The sequence below is a fragment of the Rhinolophus sinicus genome, linkage group LG03 (genome assembly GCF_036562045.2).
Source record: "Rhinolophus sinicus isolate RSC01 linkage group LG03, ASM3656204v1, whole genome shotgun sequence".
Classification (NCBI taxonomy): Eukaryota; Metazoa; Chordata; class Mammalia; order Chiroptera; family Rhinolophidae; genus Rhinolophus; species Rhinolophus sinicus.
Genome location: NC_133753.1, coordinates 72,337,387 through 72,350,757, shown reverse-complemented (window position 1 = coordinate 72,350,757; position 13,371 = coordinate 72,337,387). Strand labels below are relative to the sequence as shown.

At 40.4% G+C, this 13,371-nt stretch overlaps 2 pseudogenes; both read left to right on the top strand.

Annotated features, from left to right (window-relative positions):
* The first annotated feature begins 3,142 nt into the window (after positions 1-3,142).
* Positions 3,143-3,635, top strand: LOC109435605 (RNA-binding protein 3; annotated as a pseudogene).
* Positions 3,636-6,702: 3,067 nt separating this feature from the next.
* LOC141570608 (Y-box-binding protein 1 pseudogene) lies at positions 6,703-7,558 on the top strand (annotated as a pseudogene).
* Positions 7,559-13,371: the final 5,813 nt, after the last annotated feature.

The window sequence follows — 13,371 nt, the reverse complement described above, 5'->3', positions numbered from 1 at the left end:
ATAATACATTGTGGAACTTACAACATGCTGGAGTAAAATATATTAAAATAAAAATAATAAGGCTGGGAGAAGGAAAATGGTAGTTTGAAAGATTCTTATACCGTGTTATAATGTTATTCAATGGTATACTACATTAAAGATATATCTTCTAAGTGATAGAGAAAAACTAAAATAAAATGGCATAGCTAATAAGGTAATAGTAGAGAAAATACTTTTTAAAAACTCAGTTAATCCAAATGAAAAATGAAACAGAACATAGAAAAAATGAAGATAATAAACAAATAGCAAAATGGTGGATTTAAACCAAACCCCATCAATAATTACATTAAATGAAAATGGTCTAACTTGTGTCCAGAATACATTAAAAAAAAAAAAAAAACAACTCTTACAGCTCACCAATAAAAAAGACAAATAGCACAACTTAAAAATGGGCAAATGATCTGAATATACATTTTTCCAAAGAAGATATACAAATGGCCAATAAATTCATAAACGTATTTTCAATATAATTAGCCTTCAGGAAAATGCAAGTCAAAACCACAGTGAGATACCACTTCAGATCCAAGATGGCAGAGTAAATGAACACTGTGCCTGTGTCCTTCCATGAACACATTAAAAGTACAACTAAATTATACAGCAATCAACCTGGAGAACCATCTGAAGTTTAGCTGAACAGAAGTTCTATAACTAAAAATATAAAGAAGCCATGTCAAGGCTGGTAGGAGGGGCAGAGACACTGAATAAGCCCCAAACCTCCCTGCCGTGGCTGAGAATCAGGAGGGATATCTTGGCCACGGAGGTTCCCCACAGAGGAGCGAGGGACCCCAGCTTCCCACACCATCCTCCCCAGTCCAGAGTCCTGGTGCTAGAAAGAGGAGCACCCACAATATCTGGCTGTAAAAAACAGTAGGGATTCTGACAGTTCACATGGGAAGGAAGGATACTGGAAACCCAGACATACTCTTAAAGAGCCCACGCACAGACTCACTCACTCGCAGGCACTCACCTTGGGATCCAGTGGAGGGACGGTAACTCAGGGGGCCTCGGAGACATACGGGGACAGCCTGAAGTGAGTGGCATCAGGAGGAGGACCAGAGGACAGTTGGCATTTTCCCAGTAAGGGGTCCTCTTCCTGTGCAGCCAGCAGGTGGGCGCCATCATTCCTATGTTGAGCCCGCCCCCACAGGCCAAATCTGAATCTGACTGGCCTAATGAGCTGCACTGCTCTGCCCTACTAACTCAGCTGGTACTCCACCCCACCCAACTCGCACACAGCTGGAGGCACTTTCTTATGAACAGCCAACCCCTCCTGCATTGCACTCTTTCCTAGAAAACTATCAGAGTCCATGGGCCACGGGGGGGGGGGGCCGCAACTGGCCTCAGTGTGCTCTGAGACTTTTGTCTCTGGTAGGTTGCTTGATTACATTTTGTTTAATTCTTTTTTTGGAGTTTTCTCCTGTTCTTTCTCAGCAAAAGTCTCAGAGCAACTGGCCTCAGTGTGCTCTGAGACTTTTGCTGAGTCACTCCAGGCTCAGCACCGGCACCAAACCAGAGTCTACATTAACCTGGCGACCACAATTCTTCCCACTCTAGTGACTCCCTGAGATCCTGCCTCACCCAACTCATGTACTGCATGAAGCTTTATCAGTGGTTGAACCTTAAGGGTGCTGGCAGGTGGCAGCAGGCCTCCAGGTGTCCTGGCTTTATGCAAAGTAACCCCAGCCTGGTACTGGTGGTAACCATCCTCAGTTTGTAGTGTGGTCTCTCCTATGTGCCTTCAGATATAGCACAGGCAGCGAACAACAGCAGATTTCTTTGTAGCTCCTACAAGGTAGTCCCCAACAAGTCACAGGCATTGGGTGACCTGGGCCTGAACCAGAGCCCCTTGCAAGAGGTCCCAGAAACAACATACTTGGAGGTCTTCAGGCCACAGCAGAGCACCACCCAATTAGCCCAAGTGGCACACACAAAGGGTGGTCTCAACAGGCACCAGAGCCCACTGGGGCAAATCCCACTCAATGGGGTAAGCCTTGTGTACAGAAGACCATAAGCTGTGGACATGGCCAACCCCACAGGTAGACAGGCTAATGGTCAATACCACCCACTAACATGCCAACAGCAATCTAGGATCAACTACAAAAGGAAAACAGACACAACCCACACAAGGGATGCTCCTGGAGCACCCAGCTCAGGTGACCAGGGAGACTGTGCTACTGGGCCCCATAGGACACCTACTACATAAGGCCACACATCCAAGACTGGGAAACATAGTAGAGCTACTGTTGTGCGGGCGGCCTGCGGAGTTTCAACTCCTGCTCCCCACACAAGAACACAGGATATGGTGAGGCCAAAAAGGAATACCCACGGAGCCATAGGTAGGGGAGTCATACCACTATGGTCTCACTGGAGGCTGGGTTAACACGACGTGCGACCTGCCAACCGACTGACTCTCCTTCACTCTCCTCAACTCTCCTCCTCTCTCCTCAACTCTCCAACGACTCTCCTCCATAGCCGTTATATTAGTGGCCAATGGCCCAATGGCTACAGCTGACAGCCAACCAGCCACAGCTGATGGCTATCTACTACCCAAGCCAGCACCCTTCCACATGAGGCCGAGAGCCTGGAAACTGCTCTCTGGGGCTCTGTCCCCACAGCTACTTATTGCTTAGAAACAAACACAAAAAGGTAGCTAAAATGAGGAAACAAAGAAATGCATCCCAAATGAAAGAACAGGAGAAAACTCCAAAAAAAGAATTAAACAAAATGTAATCAAGCAACCTACCAGAGACAGAGTTCAACACAATGATTATATGGATGCTCAAGGAACTTAGTAAGAACTTCAACAAAGAGATTGCAAGCATAGAAAGGACATGCATAACATAAAAAAAGAACCAGTCAGAAGTGAAGAATGCAATAATTGAAATGAAGAATGCTCTAGAAGGAATCACCAGGAGACTAGATGAAGCAGAGGATCTAATCAGTGATTTGGAAGACATGGTAGCAGAAAACACCCAACTGGAACAGCAAAAAGAAAAAAGAATTAAAAATAAAAAATGAGGATAGCTCAGTTGCTCTGCTCATTGGTGGCTGCTGTTCTGTTGGTCCTTTTATTTCTTAATTTCCAGGACTCCAATTCACTGCCATGTCCTCTGAAGAAGAGAAGCTCTTTGTTGAAGGGCTCAACTTTAACACTAATGAGTAAGCTCTGGAAGATCACATCAGCAGCTTTGGCCCTATTTCTGAGATAATTGTTGTCAAGGACCAGGAGACACAGCAATCCCGGGGTTTTGGCTTCATAACCTTCACCAATCCAAACATGCCTCAGATGCCATGAGAGCCATGAATGGAGAGTCTCTGGACAGTCGCCAGATCTGTGTGGACCTTGCAGGCAAATTGGCTGAGTGTACCAGAGAGGGTGCCTTTGGGACCCATGGGAATGGTCACAGCTACTCTAGAGGTGGTGGGGACCAAGGCTGTAGGAGTGGCAGGTATGACAATCAACATGGAAGATATGAAGATGGATATGGAAGGTCCAGAGACTATGGTAGCAGAAGCCAGGGTGGTTATGACTGCTACTCAGGAGGAAATTCCAGAGACAATGAAGACAGCTAAAATGAGGCATACACACCTAATGTAGATACACAAGGAATAAAACTTCTGATCCAGGAATGTCTTTCCTAATGGCTGTATTTGAAAAGATTTTTGGAGCTTCACTGAAACATCTGTTTTAGTACATTGACTTCTATTTTTGAATTGAGCTCACAAGGTAGTGTGTTAAAAAAAACCTTTTAGAAAGCTCCATGTGTTTTAAAAAGTTTTTTTCCTCCCATTTAAAGACAAATTCTGGGACATTTATAGAGTTTGGGTATTTTTCCTTTGACCAGTTTTTCAGTTTGGGCTCTCAGGATTGGTTGTGACAAAAAACAGCCACCCTGATTTAATGTGTATCTAGGGGCATTTAAAAAAAACCCATACACAGTGTTTAACATGGTTAGGAAGCAATTTCCAAATGTGACTACAAGAAACCAATATGATTACTTAGAGGTGTTTTTTACTAAGAGTCACCACACAGATTATACAGAAGTTTCTTTAAAGTATTTGTGAATGTTCACTTTTTTTAATTCTGGAAGAAAAAATATTTTGTTTTGTCTCATGGCATTTAGGATGTTCTTCATGGAGCTCATTAAAAAGATGAAACCTGGGGGAAAAAATGAGGATAGTTTAAGAGACCTTTAGGAGAACATCAAGTGTAACAACATTTCCATCATAGGGGTACCAGAAGAAGAGAGAAAGCAAGAGATTGAGAATTTATTTGAAGAACTAATCACTGAAAACTTTCTTAAGCTGGCAAAGGAAATAGACATACAAGTCCAGGAATCACAGAGTCCCAAACAGGATGAACCCAAACAGTCCCACACCTAGACACATTATAATTTAAATGGGCAAAGGTTAAAGACAAAGACAGAATCCTAAAAGCAGCAAGACAAAGTCAACTAATAAGGGAGCTCCCATAAGACTGTCAGCTGATTTCTCAACAGAAACTTTGCAGGCCAGATGGGATTGACAGGAAATATTCAACGTGATAAAAAGCAAGGACCTACAACCAAGATTACTCTACTCAGCAAGGCTATCATTTACAATCAAAGTACAGATAAAGAGCTTCCCAGACAAGAGAAGCTAAAGGAGTTCATAACCACCAAGCATTAGTACAAGGAATGTTAGAGGGACTTCTTTAAGATTAAAAAAAATCAAAATTATGAATAATAAAATAGCAATAGATACATATCTACCAACAATTACTTTCAATGTAAATGAATTAAGTGCTCCAATCAAAAGACTTAGGAGGGCAGAATGGATAAAAAACCAAAACCCTAACATATGCTGCCTATAAGAGACCCACTTCTGATTGAAAGACATACACAGATAGAAAGTAAAGGGATGAAAAAAATTTCATGAAAATGGAAATTTAAAAAAATTAAAAAAACAGCTGAGGTAGCAATACTTATACCAGACAAAATAGTTTTTAAAACAAAGGCTATAAGAAGAGATAATGGGGGCTGGACCAGTGGCTCAGGCAGTTGGAGCTCTGTGCTCCTAACACCGAAGGCTGCCAGTTCGATTCCCACATGGGCCAGTGGGCTCTCAACCACCAGGTTGCGGGTTCGATTCCTCAACTCCCACAAGGGATGGTGGGCTGCGCCCCCTGCAACTAACAATGGCAACTGGACCTGTAGCTGAGCTGAGCCCTCCACAACTAAGATTGAAAGGACAACAACTTGACTTGGAAAAAGTCCTAGAAGTACACACTGTTCCCCAACAAAGTCCTGTTCCCCTTCCCCCAAAAAAAAAGTCTTAAAAAGAAAAATAATAAAATAATTTTTTTAATTAAATAAATAAATTTATATATTTTAAAAAAAGAAGAGCTAATGAAGGACCCAGTAATCCTACTTCCAGATATTTATCTGAAGGAACCCAAATCACTATTTTGAGGGGACATGTGCATCCATATGTTCATTGCAGCATTGTTTACAATGGCCCAGATGTGAAGGCGGCCTGGGTGTCTGTCAAAGGAAGAATGGATAAAGAGGAGGTGGTAGATATATATAATGGAATATTGCTCGGCCATGGAAAGAAATGGGTTCTTGCCATCTGCGACAGCATGGAAGGACATAGAGGGTGTTGTGCTGAGTGAAGTATGTCAGACAGAGAAAGACAGATACAATGTGATTTCATTTATTTGTGGAATATAAGAACAAAATTAACAAACAAAACAGAAACAAACTCATAGATACAGAGAACATATTGATGGTTGCCAGATGGGAGGGGTTGGTGGTGAGGATGAAAGAATGGGAAGGGATTAAGAAGTACAAATTGGTTGTTACAGTGGGGATGTAGGGTATAGTATAAGGGATATAGACAATAATACTGTAATAACTATGTATAGTGTCAGATGGGTACTAGAGTTGCTAGGGTGATAGATGGGAGGAGGTGGGGGATAGGGTGAAAAAGGTGAAGAGATTAAAAAGTACAAATTTAGTTACAAAATAGTCGTGGAGATGTAAAGTAAAGCATAGGGAATACAGCCAATGATATGGTAATAACTATGTATAGTTCTAGGTGAGTACTAGACTACTCGGGGATCTCTTCTTAAATTATGTAAATGTCTAACTACTATGCTGTACACCTGAAATTAATACAAAATAATATTGAATGTCAACTGTAATTGATAAATTTAAAAAGTGATCACCAGGGGAAGGGAATAAGAGGTCCAAATTTCCAGATTAAAAAAAATAAATCATGGAGGTGTAATGTACAGCATGGGGAATACAGTCATTAATATTGTGATAGCATAGTATGGTGTCAGATGGTTGCTGGACTTATGTTGATCATTTTCTTAGGTACATAGTGTTGAATAACTATGGTGTACCCCTGAAACTAATATAATATTGTATGTTAGCTATATTTTTAACAAAATTCTTTTAAAAAGAGAGATACCACTTCACTCCACTAGGATCACTATAATTGAAAAGACAGATGATAACATGTGTCAGAAAGGATGAGGAAAAATTGAAACCCTCATACATTACTGGTAGGAATGAAAAGTAGTGCAGACAATTAGGGAAACAATTTGGCAATATCTCAAATTGTTAAACACAGAGTTATAACTCAGAAAATTCACTCCCATACCCAAGAGAATTGAAAACATGTCCACACAAAAAATTGTACACAAACATTTATTGCAGCATCATTCCTAATAGCCAAAAAATGGAAGCAACCAAAATGTCTATCAACTGACAAATGGATAAACAAAATGTGGTATATCCATAAAAAATGGAATGTTATCCAGTAATAAAAAGGAATGAGGTACTGATATACAATAAAACGTATATCCACCTTTGCAGTGCAGGAGATGGAGAGACAGTAGAGTTTGGTGTTGTTGAGGAGAAAAGGGTATGGGGGCATCAGATGTTACAGGCCCTGGTGGAGTTCCACCAGTGCAAGGTAGTAAATATTCAGCAGACCGTAACTATTATAGATGCTACCCAGGTGGTAGGCTCCTCCGTGTAATTACCAGAACAGTAAGAGTAAGGAAAAGAAGGAGGGATGGAAGAGTGCTCCCAAAGGCCAGGCCCAATGGTGTCAGCCCTCCTTCAGGCCACAGTTCTCACCTTACTACATGCAGAGACCCTGTGATCATCAGTCACACTATTCCAACCCTCCAGTGCAGAAAGAAGTGATGGAGGGTGCTGACAACTAGGGTTCAGGAGAACAAAGTAGACCAGTGAGACAGAATATGGATCAGCGTTATAGATCACAATTCCTCAGGGGCCCTTCTAACCGAAGGCAACACAGAGACGACAGCAATAAAGAGGAGAAGGAAAGTCAAGGAGATAAGACCCAAGGTCAGCATCCACCTCAGCATCATTACTGCAGCAGCTTCAGTCACCTCCGCAGATGCCTGGAAAACCCTAAACCATAACATGGCAAAGAGACAAAAGCAGCTGATTCACCAGCTGAGAATTTATCCACTACTGAGGCTGAGCAGGGCCTGTCTTGAGTAAAGGTCAGCTGACCACCCGGTTCAGTCATCCAAAAAGAAGAAATGAATATAAAATCCCAGCAACAAGAAATAAACGAAATATTGAGTTGAAGACCTTATGTACTTACTTCTTGCCCGTTGACCAGATGACTAGGACTATGCACTATCTACACAGTTTGGGGTTTTTAACATTTTTATCTAAAGACATCACTTTTAGGTAATGATGATTGTGGGGTTTTTAAGCCTGATTTTTCTCAATACAACTTTAAATATTTTTAAATTGTTTCATATCTGGTCAAGTTAAGATCTTTGAGAACCTCATTCTTAATTTGTAATCAAAGTTTATAACTTTATTATTTAAAAAGTCAACTGTGATATTGTGATTTATGATAAGAAATGTATGTTTGGGCTTCCTCCCCTTTTCTAGGAACTCAAGAGTTTTTATACAATCTTTATGAATGTCTTTTATTGGCTGTATGGTAAGCAGAATTTCGAGCAATGGCCCCAAATTCCATCCCCTAATCCCCAGAATGTTAAATGTGATGAAATATCACTCTATTGATTATGTTGTGTTATATGACACTGGTGACCTTTAAAAATGGAGATATCTAGGTTTGCCTAGCTTAAGCACAGATCTTAAAAGCACATGAACTATCTCTGTCTGGTGTCAGAGGAAGAAGGCAAAAAATGAAGCCCCAAAGTTCCACACATGAGAAGGACTTGAAGTGCTGTTTCTAGTTTAAAGATGGAGGGGATCACATGAGAAGGAATGCAGGTGTCCTTAAGGAAGTGAAGATGCCCCCAACCCACAAACAGCAAGGAAACAATGACCTCAGTCCTATAAGTGCGAGGAACAGAATTCTGACAATAATAGAAATGAACTTGGACAAAGACCCTTAGATTCAGATGAGAAGTCAGCCAGCCAACACCTTGACTTGTGATATCCTAAGCATGAAAGCAGTTCAAACTGCCTGCACTTCTGATCTACAGAACTATAAGTAAATACATGGGTGCTGTGATAACTTGTTATGCAGCAATAGAAACTAATATATCTTTAAAATATTCCATTGATCATAACTTACTTAACATTGTTGCCCATATTTTGCCCTAATGAATAATGCTGCTATATAAACATTCCACACTCCAAAGTCCAAAGCCCTTAAACCTCATTTCTAGCCTGCCTCTCTTTCAGTGAGAGCTCAAAAATAGAATTATTCAAGGAATAGAATTATTAAAGGAATATGAACATTTTTAATGGCTTTGATTCATAATGCTATATTGCTTTCCAACATGACTATTTCCATAGAAATTCCATCTCAAAGGTTCACCCAAAGAGAATTTTGTTTAATCTTTGATTCCAAACAAACTTATGTAATATATGACTGACTATGCCTTATTTTAACTTAGAGCAGCCCTCACTTTTGATATCCAAATAACCTACAGTTTGACTGTCTAAGCTCTTGTCAGCCTTATTGTGTGGAGACAAAACCACAACAATGATTATTTATTCTCTAAACCTAGCTGACAGTAGGCTGTAATGTTTAACAAACTTCACTGAAAACTTCAAACTTCATTTGAATTACAAAGCAGGGAATTACAAAGCAGGCAAGGAAGATCTTAAAATGGACTACAAACCCCGGCAATCTGGTTCCAAAGTCCCCAGTCTTAACTCACAGCAGGCATACACTCAGGAAATATAACTTCTTACTACAATGGCTGCCTTTTGAATTTTGGTACAGCTTAAGACGCTTCACTGTGTCTCTCACAGCACAGAGGTAAGAGGCAGAGTCTTTCATCTGAAGATCCTTCACAAGGAGGTAGCTGTATGTCTCAGAACGACTCAGGAATGAGGAAAAATGATGCCCTCTACTCTCCAAACCATCCAGTATATTGTAAGAGATAAACATGGGTGAACTGCCCTCATGTTGCTGGTACCAGGACAGCCCGTTAAACCCAGATATCTGGTACGAGCAGTTGATCTGGACAGAGGCTCCTTCCATAGCCGTCAACTCAGCAGCCTGCTGAACACCTTGTCCTGCAAAGCCTATGAGAAGACACATGACCATTACCAGGGCAGCACTCCTGGAAGCCACATCATTATTAAAAAGGTTAGTTTCCATAGAGTCACAAAAAAACTGCCATTGATGGAGGAGTTCCTTAGATAGCAATAAGTGGTGGTAAAAAGAGGAGGAAGGGAAGGAGGACGAGGATAATTAGCACCCCATAAGGAAAATGCGTGTCGGGAAAGACTCTCTTATGATAAGTGTGAGAGGCTGTAATCATTTAATTTAGCTGAAAGAAAATTATTTTGAAAATTCCAAGCAATGTTTCCTTGGGAACATTGGGAGACTTACCTTCCATTGTCAGAAAAACATAAAGAAGGAAAACTCCCCACATCTGCTGCAGGACACTACGAGCCAGGCACTGCATCCCAGTTCCTGAGCTGCTGAAGGTCGAAGGTCGACTCCCTCCCTGTGGATGCAAAACCCAGAAGAAACGCAAGGGGAGGAGCTTCTGTTCAAGAAGGGGTGACTCTAAGCTTCCACCTGAGCTGCTCTGGGTTCCCTTACAGGAGTGTCTTCACATGAATATTTTCTACAAACAAATCCACAGGTCTTAATCCAAGTGATTCTGTGAACATTGGACAATAGAATTGTGTGTAAACAACAGAGGTGAGGAATGGGAAAATAATATAAAACAAAGGCAGAAATGGTCAATTTTTCCATACTGAGTTTCTCTTTCTCAAAGCAGGAGAAAATAGAAACAGGAGTGGGATTAGAAGTGGGGTGTGTGTGCGTTGTAGTGGTGATGGTGGTGGTATTTGTGACAGTACAGAAGAGATGGGGTAGTTTTTCTACCATCTAAATGTATCTCCTCACATGCAAAGAGATGTTATTTAAAAGATCTAAAGAAATACAATATATATCTGTCTGTATTTATGAGTAAATATAGAGGAATAGATGTGGAACAACAAAGGAAACTATTAACTGTAGTTACTTCAGAAGGTTGAGTTTTTTTTTAATTAAAATGTATTGGGGTGACAATGGTTAGTAAAATACTTAGGTTTCAAGTGTACAATTCTGTAATACATCAGCTATATGTCACACTGTGTGTTCATCACGCAGTCAGTCAGAAGGTTGAGATGTAAAGGAAATTAGAATATAAACCTTTTCTTATATATCTCCGTTTTGTTTGATTTATAATTTTTATGTAATAAAGTAAGAACTTGAAAGAAGGAAGTGGAAGGGAACTAAAGAGAAAGAGAAAAAAAAACTGACAGAAGGATGGGAGGGAGGGAGGAAGGAAGGGAGGAAGTGTTTCAAACTATTTTCCAATTGTCACAAAAGCAAATTATCTCTCTTGACACATAGTTTTCCCAAGCTGATGTACCCCCATATACAGTATCTTCGCTAAAGGAATTTATTATATCCGTCATGAGTCCTCTGGATTCATTATTTCTATTTACTCAGTATAGGAGACACAGGTCAGTACTTGGTTTTAACATAGATAATACTGTCATCTTGTGGCCAGATGTAGCATTGCAATGTCACACACACACACACACACACACACACACACACACACACACACACACACGTGTGCGTGCGAGCGGGAGCCTGCACATCTTCTTTAGTAATTTAGAATTAAAAGGAATCTCAGGAATCATCTAGTCTTTGTCCAGCTCCATCATTTTACAGTGGCGCTTCCTGAAGCTCATATCACACTTCACTTCTTCATTTCTAGCCAGTTCTCCAGTATCACTCAGATTAACATTAACTTGTATAAAATAAATAAATGAATACCCAAAGCTACTTGAACTGACATATGCTATCTAGACCTGCACATGAACGTGAGAATCAATTTGATATCAAATCAACCCCTGGTAACTTTGAATCAGAGGTTCATATTTAAAAGCACAGCTTGTTTTGTTCTGTTTTGTTTTGTTTTGTTTTGTTTTTTTCCTGTCCACAGCATTTAACCTGTGTGGCGGTTTCTCTTATTTTTTTATTCAAAAGTATTTCTTGAGACCCTACCATGTGCCAGTCACTGCTCTCTAATGCTAAGGATTCCAGAATGAGCAAAACCCCCTCCTCTTGTGAAGCCTACATTCTAGTAAAGAGAGATCAACAAGAAACCAAGTAAATGAGTAAATATAGTATGTCAGGTGGTGTTAAATGTTACTGAGAAAAATGAAACAGCAAAGAGGAAGGAGGAAGGTCAAGAGAGATCTCATTGATTAGGTGACATCTGAACAGAAACCAGAAGGGGTGATGGAGAATCCCTGATGGATATTTGGGGAGGGACAGTGACCAATTGAGATCTCATAACACTTCCAGTTGCTTACCAGAAACTATTCTGACAGGGTCATTCCCCACAGCCCCCTTTCCAGAGATCTACTAGAAACATTTGCAGCCATTCTCTCTCAAAACAAAATAATGACAATTTGGGGAGGGAAAAATCTCATTAGGGAAATAAATTAGAGTAGGATTTCCCCTGAGTTTAGAATTTTTCTTCAAATCTCTTGACAGTGTTTTCGTCTTCTCCCTCTTCTCCCTCTTCTTCTTCTTCTTCTTCTTCTTCTTCTTCTTCTTCTTCTTCTTCTTCTTCTTCTTCTTCTTCTTCTTCTTCTTCTTCTCCTTCTCCTTCTCCTTCTCCTTCTCCTTCTCCTTCTCCTTCTTCTTTTATTCGGAGCAACAGAGGCAACAACAGATGAAAATGTAAAATGTCATTCAAATAATATAGAAGTCACACTATTCAAAGAGCCCTGAAAGGCAAGTAATCTGAGAGAGTCTGCATATTTTTTTTGCCAGGTAAACTCCTGAAAGAATTCTAAAGCCTTTCCAAATCAGACATGGGAGCCTTTTACAATAGGCCAGACTGAACCTCTGAAGGACACCTCTCTATCTGCTGGACCATTTCACTCAAGGACAGCCAGTCTCCTCCATGATTTCTCAGCTCCATACATGTGAGTCTAAGATGGATGGAAAAGCAATCCTGAAACCAGCTCCATTAAGAATGAGGCCACAAACTAATTCTGAAACTTTAAATGTTTCCTGTTATTTTGTTCAAATGTTAATTTAACCAGTCTCTTTTCTCCATCTTCTTCCTCAACTTTTTCCCAAACAGCTAGAATTCACTTCCTTCTTTCCAAGCTTAGGGAATTTCTTTTTTGTGTTGAGAAAATGACTCAAAAGAATTTTAACACTATTTTCTTTTCATATTCTCTTTTTCTTAGGACAGTGATAAAGGGCAAAGTTGTGCAGTGATAAAGTCATAAAGATTGTGAAGAAGATTCTTTAGTAATTGTGCAAACACAGGCCAAATTGGTCATCTTTTCTTCCTCCACTGAAAAGAACACTAAGTGCCTTTCCTTAAACAAGCTCATTTTTTTTTAACTTTAGGTAGAAGGACCGGAATATCCTCTTGTGGGAAGAGATAAAATATGTCTAGGCCACCTCAGACTCTATCCATTTCCCTTACTCTGCCTTAGCTCTATCAGGATGCATAACTGAATGAATGTGATGGAAGGGGAATCTTTCCAGAAACAGATTTGGGTTGGGTCTTCTCTCAAGGGTAAATAAAGGTCCTGTGATCTTAGTATGTCTAACACAACAGTGGGCCAGTCTTCATTCCTCATCTTCAGGATCTCATAACTGTTCCCTAATGGCCCAGATCCCAACATTCACTATAGAAATCCAAACTTTCAAATAGCTGGATGTGCTCACACCAAACTGGCCTCATTTGGGCAGAAGTGGGGTGGACAGAAAGCAGCCTCTCCCATGATCCCATGGCTCCATAAGTTCTCTAAAAAATGCTCTTGGCCATCTCCA